This window comes from Trachemys scripta, chromosome 7 (assembly GCF_013100865.1).
Source record: "Trachemys scripta elegans isolate TJP31775 chromosome 7, CAS_Tse_1.0, whole genome shotgun sequence".
Lineage (NCBI taxonomy): Eukaryota > Metazoa > Chordata > Testudines > Emydidae > Trachemys > Trachemys scripta.
The window spans coordinates 37,141,642-37,161,412 of record NC_048304.1 but is presented as its reverse complement, the minus strand read 5'-3'; positions in this window follow the sequence as shown (position 1 = coordinate 37,161,412).

The window sequence follows — 19,771 nt, the reverse complement described above, 5'->3', positions numbered from 1 at the left end:
GGAAGGTGCATGACACACACATCTTCAGGAACACTGGCCTGTATAGAAAGCTACAAATGGGGACTTGAAGATAACAGTGGGGGATGTTGAAATGCCCATAGTGATCCTGGAAGACCCAGCATATCTCTTACAGCTGTGGCTCATGAAACCTTACACAGTAAACCTGGACAGCAGTAATGAGCAGTTCAACAGGCTGAGTAGGTGCTAGATGACAGTGGAATGTGCATTTGGCAGATTAAAGCTGTGCTGGTGATGCCTTTATGGCAGGCTAGACTTTCATGAGAATTCCCATGGTCATAGCCACATGTTGTACATTACATACCCTTTGTGAAGCTAAGGGTGAAAGGCTTGCTCAAGGGTGGAGTGTTGAGGTAGACTACTTGGTGGCTGACTTTTGAGCAGCCAGCTGGGTTAGCAGGAGCCCAGGGGGGACAACTTGAATCAGGGAGACTTTGAGGCAACACTTTGAAAATGAGAACCAGTCATGTATATCTCTGGTGCTGCAATGTTATATTGCATGTAGTTTTCCTAGGAAGTAATGGTGACATTTTTGGAGCCTTATATTCCAGCAAGCACATGAATAAACTGCCTGTGTATGTATTGGTAGTGCCTGCTATCTCAATTTGTAGAAAACAAAGATTAATTACAATTCAAAAAGGAATGGCACACAAAGATGCTTGGCAGGAGAGGAGATACCAGGGAAGGGCAGACTTTCAGAGCTATGTGTAGGTCCAGCTATCATGAAAGTAGGGGGGGGGGGGGAGTGTGAAGAGCAAACAGAAGCTGTGGACAGGGCATGGAAAAGAGTTCTGAATGTGCTGCAGGGGAGAGCAGGCACAGATCTACTCCCTCTGCAGCATTATTAAGGACTTCAGCATCTGCTTCTCCATTACTTTAATCATATGCTCAGTAGTATCTTTAAACTGATTTTCTTTTCTGTCCTGCCCTTCGGCTTCCCAGCACTCATTGCATTCCCTTTTCTCTGCATTGGAGCAGTGCCCTACCTCCTGTAACATGTTTTTGCTCTGTCTCAAGTGCTTGTTTATCTGAGCAGTTTCACAGTGGTCCAAGCCAGGTGAGTGTTTGCTGTGGTAACCTGCCATGGTCACCTGGGAAGATGAGATGAGACCTCTCCACTGTGAGCAAACAGGAAATGGAATTTCAAAAATTCCTGGTGATTCTAAGGGAGAGGGGCAAATAGTTGTTTAGCTGGCTGCAGGGCAGGGGAGTTCAAACTGCTGACCAGAGCTGTCACCCTGGGCATTGTGTGGGACACCTGGAGGCCAATTAAGGCAACTTAAAATCAAGTGTGTCTACACTGGTGCTTTGAGAGAGGGGAAAAAAAAAAGGAAAGATTTACCTCTCATTAGGGTGATTGTATTTTGTCATGGAAATGGACTTTTTGCCTAAAAGTCATATTGCAGTTGTCATAAACAGGTACGGGTTAATGCCTCTTTTACCTGTAAAGGATTAAGTTCACCTAGCCTAGCTGACACCTGACCAGAGGAACCAATGGGAGGACAGGATGGTTCAAAGGGAAGGAAAAGTTCCCTTTGAGTTTCACTTTGGACAGGAGTGGGAAAGCTCTAGAATTCAGCCTCTTAAGTAGTGAGTATTAGTGAAGGAAATAAATAGGTTTATGTTTATTTCTTGTAACCTGTCTTGTGCAATTAGAGGAATAGTCAAATTGGGTATTTGGGTATTTTTTGTGTGTAACTAAGGGTTTGCCCAGGGGAACATCCTCTGTGTTTGGAATCTGTCTGTGAGAATAGCTGGTATGCTAATCTCTCCCAGAGGGTTTTCTTTTACCTTTCTTTAATAAAAAGCCTTTCTTAATACCTGACTTTTTTTTCCCTTGTTTTTAGTTCTGAGGGGGTTGGATCTGGATCCACCAGGAGTTGGTGGGAGGAAGGAAGGGGGATGGTTATCTTCTCCTTGTTTTAAGATCCAAGGGGTTTGGATCTGTATTCACCAGGGAATTGGTGAAGTCTCCCAAGGCTACCGAGGGAAGGGAATTAGCACATTGGGAGTGGTGGCAGCGGACCAGATCTAAGCTGGTATTAAGCTTAGAAGTTTTCATGCAGGCCCCTACATCTGTACCCTAAAGTTCAGAGTGGGGAAGGAGCCTTGACAGCAGTATGTAAGCATTCAATGTTTTGTCAAAACTTTTTAGTGTAGACAAGGCCTTGGTATCTGATGATTGCAATCATCAAACTCAAGTTTATTGACATCTAGTTTCTTAATTCTAATCTCACAGCAAATAAATACATTATAGATTCTATTTTAAGTGAAGATAAACTTTATATAAGTGATCCTTTTTTCCATTAGATAAGGTTAGCCAAAATAACTCATGGAAAATCATTACCTCAGCTGAGACACATAAAACAAACCATTCTTAAATTACAAACCTGACAGTTATTTCTTGAATGCCAGCCTTACTATGTCTACTTGGTGATTTACAGGTGACTGCTGTGAAGCTTTCTACCTCACAGAAGCTGCCAGGGGGTGGTATTTAACATACTTATTTTCATGCTAAAACATAATTGGAACAGTAAACGTGCCATCTCAGAAGAAACTAAAAGCTGCAAATTGGTGGATTTTCACTTTGGCAAACAAAGTCCCTTTGTGGGCAGGGGAGCATTTTCAAAAATTCAGGGCTGGTTAGTCTAATACTAAAGACTGGAATTTAAATGGCCTGTGCTACTACCTAAATTTCCATGGTAGCTTTAATATGGTCATCACTAAATCAAGTCTGCAAAAAATCCTTTCTGCTCTTGGGTGTACTCATTTTTTCACTTCGTGTTCCATTTTGGGGATGCAATCAAACAGCTTCAGTTGGAGCAGCAGCTGAGTTCCTAATTCGTTTATAGCAATCTGAATGTCTTTTAATTCATAGATGGCTCCTCTTGTCTGACTAGTTAACTGCTTTTTATGCATCTTAAAGGTGACATTACATTCTTGGATGTTTATATAGCAGCAGCCAGACATGCAGGTCATAATCTTGCTCCCTATGGTATAACTGTTCATACAGTGCCTTTGAGCACTCATCTTGATTGAACAGGGGAGGGTGTTGAATCTAAATGATTTTTAACCTGCTTTTTCTAAATAGACTAGAGCAACAGTTTATGTCTAAAAATTCTTAACTCAGCCAAGCTCTCTCATGGGTCAGTATTGCCATTTCACTAGTTATCAAGTCTGTCTTTTAACAGACTGGAGCTTAATTTCTAATGTTGGAAAGCTTTTCAATGTGGTTTTTCACCGTTTGTAACTCAGTCTTGCACCCTATCTGGCTCCTTACTGGGACAGAAAAAACTAGTCTTAAATGGCATCTAAGGTTTTGGGAGCAGAGCTGTTCTAGCTTGAGGCAAGGTGACATCTTTGTATTACCATAGCACATAGGAGCCCTTGTCACAAACTAAGACCCCATTAGATGGTCCTTACCACAAGATGTCAGTACATCTTGCCCTGACTCACCAATAAACCATAATACCCAAATCCTCTAGGACTAACTTTTTGGTTAGAATAGCTCTTTGAACTATCAATAGCAGGTCCCTTTTTTCCCCCTAGCCAGGTCATTAAGCTCCTTAAAGCAACTGATTTAGGCTCTCTGTTCATGTTCGCGCTCCTTGCCCAAATACAAGCGGGAGGATACCCTCTGCAGAGAAGCTTGGTCCTACTTGACAGCATTCTGATTCCATGTTGTCCTCAAGGGTATTTCCCATTTGGTCACCCACAAACTAATTCCCCTGAGGGGTGGGAAAAGGAAGCTTTCAACTCAGCTGTATAGAATTTCTTGAATAGTAGGTTGTTTCTCCTGTCCCCAACCTCAGATTCTCTGGGGTATTCTATATTATTCCCCATCTTGAACAAAATGGGGTAGGAGTGTCATTGCTGTGGAACTTAAAGGCTGCACTGTCATTAGCAGCTCAAAAGAGGGTGCTTCAAGTTGATAGCAGCTGCTGACACCTTTAGGAGACTTATCTGACCTTTGAAAAATGCCTATGTTGTATTTCATCCCTTATTTTCCCCCTTTATAGATTTATAAAAATCCAAAAAGTGGGTAGAATAAAGCTCTATCCTTCAAGTTTGGCCACAGCCCTAAAAACCTTTAAGAAAATTATGGTGGTACTGGCTGCTGCCTGTGTTTGGTATGGCTTGCTGTGGTCAGGTAGCTAGACAACTAGCTAATTTTAGGGTACTTAAACTTGGGCAGCTAGGCTTGGGACCAGCTCAAAGCTGCTGTTTTGCCTTTGGGACTGATCAAGAAGGTAAATGCCCTTGTGAGCACCAAAAGGTATACCTAGACCCCTAAGTGGTGTAATCCGGAGGACTTTTATGCTGGGTCACTGTGGTTCAATTGCCTGACACATAGCCTGCCCACAAGGTCTCAGCCTGGTTTCTACTGGCCTAGTTGCTCTTCATAGGGAGATGCTATCAGCCTTTCCACTCCAAAGCCTCCCGAGATGTCCTTCCCAAATTCTTTAAGACCACTCAGACTGTTTGGCTGGGGTTTATCACCCTTCCCCAAAGGTTTAAAGGTGTGAAACCAGCCTTCTGAGCTGCCAACTTATAGTAACCATACACACTCAACACAGCTTGCATGCTTAGAGAGCTGCTACTGAGAAAAACCAGCTTGAAATGGATACATTTGCTTTCCCTTAATATTTCACAAGTTACATACGATTAAAAAAAGCTGCAACCTCAGGTTTTATACTTTCCTATTAGGTATTCCTCTACTAATAAGCAACTTATTACCTTTTAGTTTCCCCCTGTTCCTGCTCATTGTCTGAGGGAATCCAATGTTCAGCCAGCCTCACGTGTCCCTCAATTTCTGAATAAAAGCCCACAGGCCCAAGCCTGCTTTTAAAAAGTTTTTTTCCTTCTCTTCCTGCCTCCCACCAAATCTCTCTCCATGGTGACTCAGTTATTTAGAGTGGGTAAATTCCCTCTTGACTTGATAGCCAAGGTGTCTCACTGTCTTCCCGTTAACTGTAATGGTCCATTATTGTCTTTTCTTGAGCTGGACAGTGGGTGGTTATTTGGAACTGGTTTTCGTGGTTTGGGAAGTGCCCCTACCTGTTGTGAGGTGTAGTTGAAGATGATGTATGGGTTATGAGCACAATTTTCTATATACATAAATTCATAAGTCTGTATACAGCTCATAATGATCAAGTTCAGAACATTACAAACTTTCATAAGAGCTTATTCAATGTGCTTTTATAGTACAATAACACAGCATGCAATCAGTTCAACTGCTCATTTTTGGGTTTTAAACCATGTGGGTAAATTGTCACATTCTCCTAGAAATCTGTTAGGAGACCATTCATCCTAATAGGCATTAAACTATCAAAGTAGTGCTATTGGGTCAGCTTCACCTAAGGAGCAGACTGCATGGTTTCTCTTCAGGAAAGATCCACCCAGTTAAGTTCTTGAACTGGAAGTGATAGTATCAGCTCAGCTCAAGGTGTGTTGCTTAGCTGACCACTGGAAAACCATGAAGGGGACGCCACATCATCTGTGAAAACCTTCATGTAATGAGAGACTCCAATCTCCTTGTTTGGGGAGCTTAATGAAACTTCATCTGGTTCAAAGAAAATAGTCTTTTGGCAGAGGCATTTCTCCACACACATGTTCTAGAATTCAGGAAAGTCCTAAATAGCTCTGGTTAAGCAACAGTTTTGCTAGAATCAGCACATTGTTTGCAGGTTAGACAAAGCTGTTGTAATGACTTAAGTCATCAAGGTGGAGCAAGTTGAAAACCCTAATCAAGGCAGTAAAGCTACCATCTGTCTAGTTTTGAGTTCTTTATATTCCAGGGAAATAAAACCTGATGTGAAACTGCTTCAGCCCCAAGAAAATCCATCTGAGTATGCGCTTCCCAAACAGTAGTGGATTTTTCTAGGCAATCTAGCCATAAACTTATATATACTACAGAAGAAACTTCTAAATAACAAAGGTTCTACAGCAGACACAGGCAAAGGGAGGCCACCTGGAAGCTGTCATAACTTGGCCTTTTTCCTCTTGTGTATATGCCCTTCTGTTCTTATTAGGATGGTGCAAAAATTCTCTTCCTAATGGATACTGCATATCTGAGCTGCACATTGAGGAAGAGCCCATCTCATCAGCACCAGTTCAGCCATCCCCAAAAAAGGATGATCAGGTAAGAGACACTTTTGGGAAGCCAGATGCTTAAAACAAACCACAGGAACATGATTAATAAATTGTGGTATAATTGAAAAGATAGTGGCAAAAAATTGCCAGTTGAAGTGAATGTCTTCCCATTCATAGCACAGGAGGACTAATCATAGCTCACCTTGCAGAATGAAGCTTCAAAAAACAAACGGTCTGTTTCAATGAATGTAGAGCCTTTGGACAAAAATGTTCTAGGACTGAAAATGCAATAGCTTCTATTAAAGGAACTTAAAAAGCTGCTGCTACCAATCTCTGAAGGTCAGCAGGACTTGCCAGGTCTTACATGGTCAACGGATACCATCTGCCACTATACGGCACTTGCCTACTGCTATGGAATTTACAAGATTGGCACATTGTAAACTTCATTTTGATCGTTGACACCTCATATTTCTTACAAGATGAGGCCAGTGAATACTGTAAGCGCCTGGCTGTGCCTACAGGCCTTGTGAGTTCCCTAGGCAACACTTGTAGATCCTGATAGCTTTGCCAAACCAATAGCTATGGCTTAAGGAACAAAGTTTTGCAGTCATACTTGGTGGAGTCTTAATAACACCTCCTCAAGAAGTCACCACGCTGGGCTCAAAAATTTGACAAATTCCACGGTAGTAATGGGGGAATATTCTAATCTGCGCCCCTTGGATTGAACAGGAGTGTCTTAGCTTGAAGAGAGAAGCTGCTGCTAATGATCTTTGGATCTCTCAAAATTAGGTGTAGTCCAGCTGTTCTGGCTTTACTGACACTCCTGCTTCATTTTTTTTTTTGTGTCTGAAAACTAATACAACTTTCTTTTCTGAAAATTATTTTACAAGAAAAGCAGCACTATAAGCAGTGTAAGAAAGAAAGAGACACCTAAGAAGTTTGGTTTTATTTAAGAAGGAACAAAAACAAACAAAAATCCCAGTAAGTAAACAATGTATTTCTAGACCAAAAACTTTAGGAAGAGTGAGTCAAGGCTGGAATTACAGAAAATCTCACTGGAATTTTGTAGTTCATAAAAAATATTTCCAAGTCAAGGATTTTGCAATTAAGGTTCCATAAACCTATAACTGGCTCCATATTATTTGCCACCAAAGTGGTATAATAGCTTTAGAAGCTCTTCACATCATAGATTGTAAATTCTAATGTAATATATTCTTTACATGCGTTGAGAGAATGATGTCTCTTTTCCATATAGAAGTAATAAGGTCTTGGTTTTAGTGAATGTGGTACTTTTGCATGAGGCTCTTTCTAAAGTATCATTGTTTTCATATTTAATTCAGTAAATCCTCCCGTTTTGAATTTTGCTGTCTGCTGCAGAATTTCTAGTCTGCTGCACCAGTGCCACAGAAACCAAGGAGTCTTGCAGCAAGAGACCACATGTGGTGATGACTCTATTCTTTCTATCCCCCTTGTGGCTTTAGTGTTTTTTGGGGGGATAGGAGGGGAAGGCGAGTGGCTTGTACTACTTCCCCCAACCTCGCATCCAGCTGCTCCACTGTCCCAGCCTCAATATTTGCCACTGCAATCAACGATGAAGGATAAGGACAGTACTGTAACTGGATACCTCTGATAAAATGATCAGAAGTGAAATAGTCAACAATGTTGACATTTAAAATTTCATCATTTATGTTTGTTTTAATACACCCCATTTAGAGGAATGAGGAAATTTCATATCCCTCTCAGATATTGTGTCAAGGTGTCTGCAAACTCAGGAAGACAACTGCATTGGCTTGCACTTTGTTCATGTTTGGAAGGTTTTTCTTTCAGGAAAAAATAAAAGCCTTAGATTCTGAGGCACAATTCTACAGCATAAAAGTATAAAGGCATAAAAAAGGCAAAAAGGTTACATTCCAAGCTATTACTAAATATTAACATGAAGAATATTTTCCATTTTATCTGAGAGAGCTAAAAAAAATTTAGATCACAGTGTAATCTAACCATTGGTATATAGATCTTAAAATGATGTCCCTAAGAGTTAGAATTTGTAAGTTCTTTGGTCACAGAGTTCATGGAGCATATCAAACTTGTATGTGTAAGATGGGTGAGCTAGATATAGTGGGCTGGATTCTCTAGTCTACTGCAGTGGCAGCTCCTCTGCCTCATGTGCCAGCTGCTGCCTCTCATCTAGCTACAGAGTAGAAGGGAAAGGGGCATGGTGAAGTGGAGTTCTTTAAGTGCTTCTGTGCAAGTCTCACTTGCTCTGGGGTTGGAGGATGTGAGATCAGGGAGCCATAACCAGGTTCTCAAAGCCCTCTCCTCATTGCATCTGAATCTACCCCAATGTGGTTTCTAAGCTATATACAGAGGATGGAAGGGATGGATTGGAGTCTTCAGCATGTAGTGAAATCTGTGGACCCTATGTGAAGGGTAAGATGCAGGATGTTTTGATCCGTGGACTATAGCAGGAGGTTGGTCAGTAGGAGGGTCTGTGGGTTGGATGGTTCACAAACCATTATGTAGAGTTTAGGTGCTGGTGTGTATGTCTGTAGATAATATGAGAAACTACAGACTGGGTAAGATTGATTGGATGGGCTCAAGATCACAGTTAAATGTAAAATGCAAAGATTAACAAAATAGTGCCTTTTACTGCTTCTTTATGAGGTATAAAGACACCCTGGTTTAGGTTTAGGGGGAGGAGGAGGGAATTTTGCTCCCTCTTTGTTTGGCCTATCAGGTCCTCGCTTGCTTTTTGCTGTATTTGGAAAATTACTTGGAGGATCAAATATGAGTTGCAGCTGCATCTCCCCCTACTGTGACCTCATTATTCATTTCTTCCAAAGATGTTGCCAAATTCTTCCAGCAAAGAGAAAAAGAGCAGAGAGAGAGAATGCTTAGACAATAGGAAAATATTTCCCCAGTTTTATAACAAACCATACCTAATAAAATGGCAAAGCCACACAACTGTAGAGACTGATACAATACTGTATATATAGCTTTAGGTTGTCTGGCATCCAGAGTATTCAGCATTAAAAAAACAAAAAGGTTACATTCCAAGCTAATACTAAATATTAACATGAAGAATATTTTCCATTTTATCTGTGAGAGCTTAAAAAAAAAAGACGTGGATCACAGTGTAATTCAATCATTGGTAAATTGACCTCAAAATGATGTCCCTGGGAGTTAAAATTTGAATGTTGATCTCTGATTTAGATGATAAATGTTTTAAAATGCATGTAGCCAGACAACTCCATTTCAATTATATATCTAAGGAGACTCCAGGGTGTAAATTACTCCAGTAATGGTCTGAAATGAATTATGTTCCATAAATTGGTTCCAGATCATCTTGTTACCAAGAGCACCAGATGAAGAATTTATGCATTTTTGCTAAGTCCACTTTCACCTCATTTTAGAGCTCTGCCATCATATCTATAAATGAGATTCAGATCTGAAGTCTCTTAGTTTTGGGAGGACAATACAATAGCTGTAAATCCAACTGTTTAGCAGGAAAGCTGCTGGCAATCTAACTAAGACATGTAATTGCAAACTCCAGAGATTCGCAGTATAGGTCTGAAGAGAGTTCTGAGCTAAGATATTATTTTTATTTTATAGATTCATAGATTCATAGATTATAGGACTGGAAGGGACCTCGAGAGGTCATCGAGTCCAGTCCCCTGCCCGCATGGCAGGACCAAATACTGTCTAGACCATCCCTGATAGACATTTATCTAACCTACTCTTAAATATCTCCAGAGACGGAGATTCCACAACCTCCCTAGGCAATTTGTTCCAGTGTTTAAACACCCTGACAGTTAGGAACTTTTTCCTAATGTCCAACCTAGACCTCCCTTGCTGCAGTTTAAACCCATTGTTTCTGGTTCTATCCTTAGAGGCTAAGGTGAACAAGTTCTCTCCCTCCTCCTTATGACACCCTTTTAGATACCTGAAAACTGCTATCATGTCCCCTCTCAGTCTTCTCTTTTCCAAACTAAACAAACCCAGTTCTTTCAGCCTTCCTTCATAGGTCATGTTCTCAAGACCTTTAATCATTCTTGTTGCTCTTCTTTGGACCCTTTCCAATTTCTCCACATCTTTTTTAAAATGCGGCGCCCAGAACTGGACACAATACTCCAGCTGAGGCCTAACCAGAGCAGAGTAGAGCGGAAGAATGACTTCTCGTGTCTTGCTCACAACACACCTGTTAATGCATCCCAGAATCATGTTTGCTTTTTTTGCAACAGCATCACACTGTTGACTCATATTTAGCTTGTGGTCCACTATAACCCCTAGATCCCTTTCTGCCGTACTCCTTCCTAGACAGTCTTTTCCCATTCTGTATGTGTGAAATTGATTTTTCCTTCCTAAGTGGAGCACTTTGCATTTGTCTTTGTTAAACTTCATCCTGTTTAACTCAGACCATTTCTCCAATTTGTCCAGATCATTTTGAATTATGACCCTGTCCTCCAAAGTAGTTGCAATCCCTCCCAGTTTGGTATCATCCGCAAACTTAATAAGCGTACTTTCTATGCCAATATCTAAGTCGTTGATGAAGATATTGAACAGAGCCGGTCCCAAAACAGACCCCTGCGGTACCCCACTCGTTACGCCTTTCCAGCAGGATTGGGAACCATTAATAACAACTCTCTGAGTACGGTTATCCAGCCAGTTATGCACCCACCTTATAGTAGCCCCATCTAATTTGTATTTGCCTAGTTTATCGATAAGAATATCATGCGAGACCGTATCAAATGCCTTACTAAAGTCTAGGTATACCACATCCACCGCTTCACCCTTATCCACAAGGCTCGTTATCCTATCAAAGAAAGCTATCAGATTGGTTTGACATGATTTGTTCTTCACAAATCCATGCTGGCTGTTCCCTATCACCTTACCACCTTCCAAGTGTTTGCAGATGATTTCCTTAATTACTTGCTCCATTATCTTCCCTGGCACAGAAGTTAAACTAACTGGTCTGTAGTTTCCTGGGTTGTTTTTATTTCCCTTTTTATAGATGGGCACTATATTTGCCCTTTTCCAGTCTTCTGGAATCTCTCCCGTCTCCCATGACTTTCCAAAGATAATAGCTAGAGGCTCAGATACCTCCTCTATTTGCTCCTTGAGTATTCTAGGATGTATTTCATCAGGCCCGGGTGACTTGCAGGCATCTAACTTTTCTAAGTGATTTTTAACTTGTTCTTTTTTTATTTTATCCGCTAAACCTACCCCCTTCCCATTTGTATTCACTATGTTAGGCATTCCTTCAGACTTCTCGGTGAAGACCGAAACAAAGAAGTCATTAAGCATCTCTGCCATTTCCAAGTTTCCTGTTACTGTTTCTCCCTCTTCACTAAGCAGTGGGCCTACCCTGTCTTTGGTCTTCCTCTTGCTTCTAATGTATTGATAAAAAGTCTTCTTGTTTCCTTTTATTTTATTTTAGCTGAGAAGAAGAATACTTTAGATATTATAGGTGGTGCATGCGCTCTTTTGGGGCCTTCAAGAACAGTGTCTTCACCTTTATCAGGTCCTTCTTCACAATTCCACCTGATCCAGTCTATCTTGGCAACATCGGCATTGATGGATGAAAGCTTATCTGTTTTGGTGCCCTTCGCTCCTCAAGCTTTCTTGTCTGCAAGAGATCTTCTGTACGTCTTCCTACAGGACTCTCCATTGCTACAACCAACTCCAGTCAGGGTAACTTGGGTATCTTAGCCTGCATGAGCAGTGCCTTCGGCACAACAGGCACTGCTGACACACTTAACATCGCCAGCCCCTTCAATGTTGTCTGCACAGAGAGCACCGTCTCTCCACACCATCATGCTGGCACTGCCAGCGCCAATCATCTCATTGCTATTCCAACGACCTTGACCCTTCCTTTCTTTGGATCCCCAGGTTTCTCCCTTACCCAGACCACCTCAGATCCTGTCACGGACTGCTCCCTTTTCAGAAGAAAGCTACATTTCTTCTCCTGAATCTGAAAGGAAGGAGCCCATAATTCAAAATGATCTGGACAAACTGGAGAAATGGTCTGAAGTAAATAGGCTGAAATTCAATAAGGACAAATGCAAAGTACTCCACTTAGGAAGGAACAATCAGTTGCACACTTTCAAAATGGGAAATGACTGCCTAGGAAGGAGTACTGCAGAAAGGGATCTGGGGGTCATAGTGGACCACAAGTTAAATAGGAGTTAACAGTGTAACATCATTGCAAAAAAAGCAATAATTCTGGGATATATTAGCAGGAGTGTTGTAAGCAAGACATTAGAAGTAATTCTGCTCTACACCGTGCTGATTAGGCCTGGAGTATTGTGTCCAGTTCTGGGTGTCACATTTCAGGATTGGGGTATGCAAGATAAATCAGACTCCTGAAAGGAGTACAGTAGTCAAGAAAGATTGAAAGCCACTGTTTTAGATCATCTTATAGACTTCATAGCAGGGTTACGGGTCCTAAAGAACTGCATGGCAGGGGTAGTGGTCCCCTGCACCATTTAGGCATTCAAATATTTCCTTACCTGGATGATTGACTAGTTCACAGAACATCAAGCAACCAAGTCCAAAACAGCATATATATGTCATCAGGCAGTTATTGTCTGGGCTGGATGATAAATTTGGAGAAATGAGAGTTACAACGAACACAACGCATAAGCTTTATCAGGGTGGACCTTGATGCCTCATCTGCCATGGTTTTCGTTCTGATGGAAGGATTTCTGGTGATAGCCAGTCTGTCCAGAAGCCCCATGTCCAACCCAACAACAACAGTACATTCCTGTCTACAGCTCCTGGGTCCCAAGATCTCATGCACATACATAACTCCATATGCCAGACTTCACTTTCACTGTCTGCAGGCCTGGTTTCAATTGGAATATTGTCCTACCAGGCATTCTCTGGACTTGTGGATTTGCATACTTGCATGAGCGCTTCAGTCTCTGGATTGGTGGTTGGATTTGCGGAATAGATGCAAAGGAGTTCCATTCTGTCCCCAGAACCTACTAGAACTCTGGTAACAGATGCATCTACCAAAGGCTGGGGGGGCCTACCTCCGTCAACTTCAGACTCAAGCTCTTTGGTCACCCCAATAAGTTTTGCTCTATATAAGTGTGCGAAGCTATTCACTAGGCCTGTGAGACATTTATGTCCATCATCAAGAACCAGGTCTGAATGGACAACATTCTGCTATGTTTTATCTGAACATGCAGGGGAAGTGTAAGGTTGTCTCAGCAATGCCAGGAAGCTATCGACCTGTGGAATCTATGCATAAGAAACAGTCTCCCTGAAACTACAAACGTTGACTCTATCTCCCCTTGTAAGTACTCTCACACTTCTTATCACACTGTCTGTACTCGGCTAGCTTGATTATCACTTCAAAAGTTTTTTTTCTCTTAATTAATTGGCCTCTCAGAGTTGGTAAGACAACTCCCACCTGTTTATGCTCTCTGTATGTGTGTATATATATCTCCTCATTATATGTTCCATTCTATATGCATCCGAAGAAGTGGGCTGTAGTCCACGAAAGCTTATGCTCTAATAAATTTGTTAGTCTCTAAGGTGCCACAAGTACTCCTAGTCTCCCTGAAGGCGTTCCACCTTCCAGGAATAAGAAAAACAAGTGCAGATGCCCTCAGTAGGGATTTCATAGATCTGTATGAGTGGTTAATCAGCAAGGACATTCTCCTCCAGATTTTCCACCAATGGGACTACCCAGTAATAGATTTGTTCACAACCAATCTGAACAACAAATGCAGGAGATTTTGTTCCATCATAGTTGCCTTTCTTCTCACTTGATCCAGTCATGTCATATATGCATTCGCTCCAGTTCCTCTCATTCCAAGGGTAGCCAGGACAATGAAAACAGACAAAGGATGATTTTTAGTGACAGCAGTTTGGCCAATGGAATATTGTTTCATGGACCTACATCAACTCTCTGCCTGGCCACGGGATAACTTTAATTCTAGTTGAGGATCTCCTGTCTCAGAACCAGGGCAATTGCATCCCAACCTCCAAACTCTCCACCTCATGAATCAGCTTTGGTTGAATACTCATGAGCTCATGCTCCTAATATGTGCAGACCATCTTGGTAAGAAGAAAAGAATCCACTAGAACCAGGTACACAGAAAAGTGGAAGCAGTTTTCAACTTGGGCACAATTTCAAAACTTATTGTCCCAATCTTACAGGATTTAGACATGCATTGGACTCTCTTTTGCACTTGAAGTCATCTGGCCTGTCAGTCCATCTGTCTTCCATATCTGCACAATATTGACTAGAGGGCTTTTCCATTATCTCTCACCCTCCGCTTTCCAGATTTCTACTCAACATATATTTTCCTTTGTCTGATCCAGTACTTTCATGGGATCCTCTCCCGACTCATGGGATCCCCCCTTTGAATCTAGGGCAACAATCTCCCTACCTCTATTGTCTAAAAAGATGGTGGTTCCAGTGTCAATCACTTCCTCAAGGAGGGTTTCAGAACTTCAAGCTCTTCTGACTGACACTCCTTTCACGGTGTTCCATAAAGACAAGGTTTCCATTAAGCCACGCCCTAAGTTTATGTCAAAGATACTGTCACCTTTGCGTTTGAACCAAATTGTCCATTTCCTGGTGTTTTCCCCAAAGCCCCATTCTTCTAAAGCTGCAGAAAAACTTCACACGTCAGACATTCACAGAGCTTTGGCATTCCACCTGCACTGTACTAGGACCTTCACAGCCTCTCCGAGGCTTTCTTCTTGCCTACACTGAGAGCATTAAGGGTCAATCAGTGTCCACTCAGCAACTCTCACATTGGATTTCTGACTGCATGAAGCTCTGCTACAACCTTGCTAAAGTCTCTCCTCCCCTGAGAGGAGAAAGCTCAGTCTGCTTCGTCAGCCTTTCTGAGCAATATACCAATATCAGATATGTGCAAAACAGCATGTAGTCATCTGTACATACTTTTCCCAGACATTACGCCATCACTCAAGGCGCTTATGATGATGCAAACTTCTGCAAATTGGGGTAACAATCTGTTCAGATGATCCGAAGTCCCTCTACCTGTCAGGGAACTGCTGATGAGTCACTTGCAGTGGGATGTGTATGTGCATAATCACTCAAAGGAGAAAAAACAGTTACTTACCTCTACAGTCTGTTGTTCTTCAAGATGTGTTGTGCACGTGTACCCTAATCCTCCCACCTTCCCCACTGCTTTGGACATTAGATACACAGCAGTGCGAAGGAATGGAGAGGCAGGCGGTGGATATTCCCCTTTTATGTCCTTGGATGAGTGCATGTGGAGAGTAGGAGCAAATGCGCCTTCTCCTGGTTCTGCTGGCAAAAGTCTCCGACTTGAGTGCATTGGGCTCACGATATACCTGCAGCGGAATGTACATGTTTACAACAGATTTCGAAGAACAGCAGTTACTGTACAGGTAAGTAAGCATTTTTTCTTTTAAAGTAGCACTGTTGGGTTTTTTTGTATAGGATGATAATACTTTGCACTTCTATAACATGTTTAATCAAAGAACTTCACTAAGATGAGCTAGTATTATCTCTACTTTACAAATGGGGATACTGAGGCACAGAGAGGGAGATTTTCAAAGCACAGATGGCAGATAGGCACCTAACTCCTATTGACTTTCAATGAGAATTCGGCACCTACCTGCCATTTGTACCTTTGAGAATTTCCCCCAGAAATGTTGCCTGACATGTCCAAGGTCACCCAGTAAAGGATAAAATCTACAATGTCCCTCTCTCAACCTGTGCTGAATTCATTAGACATGGAGGTAGCACAATATCATCACTTACGTTGGAATTTTGCTAGAAGCTAAACTGTTTCAAAAAGTACTATGGAACCTGTAATGACCACAGATGGTCAGAACCTCAGATTTCCATCTCATCTGAAGACAGCACCTTCAGCAACAGATTGCCTCCGACACCATGTTGGGAAATTGGTTCAATGCTGACACTCTGATGTATCTTTGCTGAATAGGAATGGACTTAAACATGTGCTTAAGGATAAGCACATACTTTGCTGAACTGGAGCCTTAGACATAATGCTGAAAGAAAATATAACCAGTCGTGGTAGATCAGCATGTCAGTGGATTTATTACAGCATTGTGGATTGTTGCTCTTGTTGTAGTGACAGCAAACATCCATCAGGTGGCACAAGTATATAAATCATGATTCAACTGAGCATTCTCTTCCATTCCTGCAATGCTTAGTATACTGAGGTACTGTTTTCAAAATTTGCTTCCACTGCTGCTGACTCAGGTGCTGCATTTAGCATGTTGACGTGACTGGGCATGTGTTTTGGGTTATACTCACCACAGAATTCAGCAGCAGTACAGAACTGTGTACAGGTCACACTTCACATTTTAGAAAGCTCTTCCAAAGAAAGCTTAAGTGTACAATAGTATTCCTAGAGCAAAAAATGTTAAGGTTGTCAGTACTGGTACCAGTGTAATAATTATATTATATTGTATTATTTTATTTGTATTGTGGTAGTACCTAAGTCTCCAGTCAGGATTGGGCCCCCTGTGTGCTAGGTGCTATACAAACATAAGAATACACAATCCTTGCTTTGAAGATTGTGGTTGAAGAGCTTGAAATCTAATTGTAGTCTGAAAAAACATGAGCATCTGAGAGCCAGGAAATTCATTGTTATGGTTACATTTAAAAATGCAAATGCAGTGTTACAGTACCTTGGCATACACACAGCCATCTATCGAGGTGGGTACATGGTCCTCACCACCATAGACTCTGGATACCCCCCTATTAGCTTTGTCTTAGTTTCCTGACTCCATGGAAGGTAATAATGTGTCTGAAACAGTAATTCTCAAATTTCATTTCACCACAATCCCATTCTGACAACAAAAATGACTATATGACCCCAGGAGGGACCAAAGTCTGAGCTTGCCTGAGCCCCGCCACTCCAGGTGGAGGGACCAAAGTCAAAGCCTGAGCCCCACTGCCCCGGGTGGGGGAAGGAGCCAAAGTTGAAGCCCAAGGGCTTCAGCCCCAGGCGGAGGACCTATAACCTGAGCCTCGCTGCCCAGGGCTGAAGCCATTGGGCTTCAGCTTTGGCCCTGGGCCATCTGGGGCTTGGGCTCGGGCTTTGGCCGTGAGCCCCAGCAAGTCTAACGCCTCCCTGGCAACCCCCTTAAAACAGGGTTGAGACTCACTTTGGGGTCCCGACCCGCAGTTTGAGAACCGCTGGTCTAAAACCAGGTATCAAAGTACAGCTAAATTATGGACCAGATCTTCAGCTGGCGTAAGTTGGCATAGGTCTGCACCAATTTTAGCTGAAGTCAATGGAGTTTTGCTGATTTAGCGGAGGATCGGCTGTGACATCTTAAAATCTTGATACTGGATTTGTCCCAGCATCTGGGAATATTAACTCCATGCACTGCCCATGACTTTCACCTGTGAACATCTTAAACCATGCTCAACATGGCTTACTTAGCAGGGTATATTTAGCCTAACTGTAGGCATTTGCCAGGCTTCAGATGTCTGCATCTGCAGGGTGCTCAACCACTGTGAAAAATAAAAGTTTTAAAGCTCTGTGGCAGCTCCAGGGTTTGATATTAGAGGATTTTATTAGGAAGGAGGAATGGCTGTTTTATAGGTCATGGATATAGGTGCGGTATACTGGTACTGTCAAAACCTTTCAGCTTGAGGGGCAAACACTTTATTACAAAAAGGGAAAGGGATTGCACCCAATATCTGAGAGCAGGTGCTGTGTCCTGCTCTGCTCCCTTTGCACCTTCAGGCAGAAAGGGAGCAGAAACCACACACAAGTCCCCTGCTTGGGATTTCCCCAAAAATCCCTGTGGAGTCACCTGTAGCAAAAAGCCACCATAGGCAGCTGTTCCACTGCCCTCTCTGCAGCCATTGGTGCAGCAGGCATGTTGAGGGTAGACGGGATTGGCTGGAGCAGCCCATATATTACTTGTTCTAACTTGGCCTGGGGAAGAGAATCAAGGTACCAGAACTGACTGTTGGTTCTTCTAGCTTCTCTTGTTTATTCCCGTCTCCTTGGGTGCCCTATGACACCAATGTGGGAAAGGGAAAGGAGCCAACCTCTGCTAAGTGCTCCTCTGGGCAAACTCCTGTTTTGCTTTTTGGGGCTACATGGCAGGTGAGATTCCTATTTCCTCCTGGTAACCATGGGGCTAACTCTCAAACACTTTCACTAAAAACTGCAGGGGCAGATCAGGAAATGTATTTTCATTCATATTAAAGGCACGTTTTCTTAATACTGTCAGCCTTGAGATTGGACACTACTGAAATATGCTAATAATACTCAGTATAACTAGGTTCAAAAAAGAATTAGATAAGTTCATGGGGGAATAGGTCCATCAATGGCTATTAGCCAAGATGGACAGGGATGCAACCCCCACACCGGGTGTTCCTAGGCCTCTGACTGCCAGATGCTGGGAGCAGATCACAGGGGATGGATCACTTGATTTGTACTGTTTATTCCTTCTGAAGCATCTGGTATTGGCCACTGTCAGAAGACAGGATACCAGGATGGATGGACAATTGGTCTGATCCAATATGGCTGTTCTTATGGTTCTATATTAATTTCTTACTGATTTACATTTGCGAAGTTTGCAAGAATTAAGATATTTTGGGGTTTTTTACTGCTGTCCCTGCAAACTCGCTCTGAGCGTCAAAACAGATTATTTCCATCCATCATGCTCACACTGACATTAAATTTAAATAGATTTGCACAGGTATCACTTGGCTTAATCTCCATGTACAGTGGGACACCAATTCTGGTGTCATCAGATGGCACCGATGTGGTGCTCTGCTCTATACAATGTTGATAACAGTCAGCTGTGTGCATGCGTGTTCTCCCGGTGTGCTGTCACAGCTCTGCACAGATAGCTGGCACAGCAGATCACCCAATGACCACAGACTCCGATAAGGTACGAAAGCACCCAGCCAGGTTTATTGCCAACCAAAACACAGTCTCTAGCTCCCCAGATCAGATATCTACAGTTTTGCTAGTACATATGTGCTCCCTGACAATGGACCGGCTCAGTCAGTGGTGGGATTTACCACTGCCCCCTAGGCCAGACAAAGACATCCACTCAGGGATGCATTCTTATACACAGGTACAAACAAGTTACACATCACTCCTGATGCATTGAGGTACAACCCCTCTATGCGTTAGAGTGCTGCCTCCCTCCTGGTACATGTTGGTTCGAACAAACAACTCTATCCATCATATTATCCTTTTGACCCTGTCTCTGGGATGGGTCAGCATGTTCCTTATCTGCGTGGAATGTACTGGCACCTATTTATATCTCTAGTGTCCAGTACCTTTTAGGTATGTGTGTTTTTGCAACATCAGCCCTCTCCTTGCCAGACTAGGAGCAGGGCCTACCTCTTGCTCACAGCTTAACTTTGCTTTATGTTAACAAAGTCTTGACCATTACTTTAGTTCAGGCCTCAGGCCTCATACCAGGCCTCTGATACAAGGTTTTATGTTTCAGGGACTCATCTTACTACATCTGGTTGGGGCCTCTGGGCACCAGTGTAATAGTAAATTAATGTGGTTGCATAATAACAATATTGGTTTTATAGATGAAGGCATAATTTGGCCTATAGACAAGTATTACTGGAGAAGATGTGCAAGATGAATAGAACCCTATTTGACCACCAGAGTTCATGGGGCTGGCAATTAACGAA